The sequence below is a fragment of the Carlito syrichta genome, unplaced genomic scaffold (assembly GCF_000164805.1).
Source record: "Carlito syrichta isolate Samal-C Ts95f unplaced genomic scaffold, Tarsius_syrichta-2.0.1 Scaffold303073, whole genome shotgun sequence".
Classification (NCBI taxonomy): domain Eukaryota; kingdom Metazoa; phylum Chordata; class Mammalia; order Primates; family Tarsiidae; genus Carlito; species Carlito syrichta.
In genome coordinates, this window is record NW_007247169.1 from 187492 (window position 1) to 189687 (window position 2196).

General features: G+C 39.8%; 1 non-coding gene across 1 annotated transcript; it reads right to left on the minus strand.

The window, feature by feature from the left end:
* Positions 1 to 1802: 1802 nt before the first annotated feature.
* Positions 1803 to 1884, minus strand: TRNAS-GCU. Its single transcript has one exon. It is a non-coding gene; the product is annotated as a tRNA-Ser (tRNA).
* Between the last annotated feature and the right edge of the window lie 312 nt (positions 1885 to 2196).

Below are 2196 nucleotides of genomic sequence, written 5' to 3' on the forward strand. Positions count from 1 at the left end.
CTCAAAAAAAAAAAAAAAAAGACTGACAAATACACTGTGTATATTCCATCTAGATAAAATTTCAACTCTTCCCCTTCCTCCACCAATATACAAACACTCATCCACAACATAAGCTTTTAAGTGTTTACTTTATAAATATATGTTACTGTTTGCAGTGTGCAAAGCTAAAGAACCAAGAATATAAAAGGATGGTACCCCTTGAACCTTATTCTCAAGGAAGGTAAATTGAGGAGGAAGGCGTAAGACTGCTCAGACATTCCAAACATCAAACTTTTTCATTCTTTATTGGCATAAAGTGTATCATCCAATTCCTGAAGACTTTTCACTGGCTTCTAATCTAAATCATCACCTCTCGAGTTTTTATTCCCAAGATTAAATGGGTTAAAGTGTGTAAACCATTTTTGAACCACATATGCCATAGATAAAATTTAAAACAGATATTTTTCTCAAAAACCACACTTCCTAGTCCTCAATCCTTTGAGAGATCTGCACGCTTACGAGAAGTATGTTTCAGAAGAGTTTTCTGTCAAAAGTCACAATCTCAGTAGCAGGTTTTGAGTCAATTGAAAAAAACTTTATTGCCCTCATCACTTAATCTAAGAAGACCTGGTTCCCACAAGCCTTAAGGAAAAGGAAACGTGAATTTTTGAAACAACTGGTTTGTCTACTCTACCTCCTTTTCCTCATCTGTAAAAGAGATTTTTAGAGGGGAGAACTGTTTCATTGAGATCACCTTTATGACCCTGAAAATTTGGTTATTCTACTCTGAGCTGTTCTATGCTGTAGCCTACTACACCAGGTGGCTGGTGAAGTTTTATGGGATGATATGCTAATGATAAGACAAGTGGCAGAAGATGACCAAAGAAAAGAAAAATAAATAGAGGCTGAAATGCTTGGAAAAGATTTTCTTTTATTTTCTTTTCTTTTTTTGTTTGTTTGTTTGTTTAAGCAAGATTTATTGAAAGGACAGAAAAGCTCCCACAGTGGAAGGAAACCCAAAGGGATTGCCCAAGATTTTCAATTTAAATCAATTCAAGTACAATATAAAGAGGGAAGTAATTCTTTCCGTTTGCAGATGTACAGTAAGTGAGGGGGCTACACTTGATCTGTATCTTGCAAAAAGATGTTGCCAGAAGGGCTCAGAGACCCTCTTGGTAGAAAGAACAGCATGCGCAAACGTACAGCATGTGGACAATTTCTGCTCCTTGAAAGGCTGGAACCAACGGCCAGATAAAGGTAGAGTTTGGTAGAGGAGGGTAATATAACGTGTTGAGAGTGACTGGATCGGATAAAACCTGACAAAACAGGGAAACCATGAGGAGCGGGTGAGGGCAGTAAGTGAAGAGTATAACCCAGTGGTTCTCAATTCCGGAGACTCATTGGAATAACCCAGGGCACGTGCAACACCCCCCAAAATTCCGATTTAATTGGGCCTGGGAGGCGGGGGGGTGGGTGTTAAGGATATTCTGAGAAATCTCGCCAGTTGCTTGTAACTTACAACCACTAGACAGCAAGAGGGCAAAAGACAGCCCAGGGGCCGCATTGGCAAGGTTAGGTTTCACTGCAACCCTTTATGGGAATCCTGGAGTAGCAAGCGGGATACCTCCAGCAGTGCTTAATCTTGTAAACTTTCGTTCCTCTGTAAAATGGGTGAAGTATATATGTTACATTATTTTGAAAATTATTTGTACAAACAGCAACACATTAATTCTTTTTTTTTTTCCTAAGAGTGCCACCTAAGGTGTACTTAAGAAATACGTTGCTCACTAAGAGCTAAAACCTCGCGTCCGCGGAGAACTAAACGACGAGGATGGGATTCGAACCCACGCGTGCCGAGCACAATGGATTAGCAGTCCATCGCCTTAACCACTCGGCCACCTCGTCACATACCGACTACCGTCCTGTGTATTATTTCTTTATGCAGCAGAATTTCATTTGACAAGTTTTATTATTTTATCATGTTGTTTTTGCTGATGTTACTAGTGTCTTTGCTCTCTATAAATGGCTTTCTTACTCTGATAAGATGGTAGCAGGGGTGGACTTGAATAAAGATGACAGTCTGTCTTCATAAAGTAAGTCAGTCTGAAGCTGATGTGCTATGAGATTATGTTCAACAGAAGAACAATATGGCCTTGCAGTGAGCACCAGGCCAGTTTCTGACAACACCCAGGACTATGACTAAGGTCAGGTCAATTC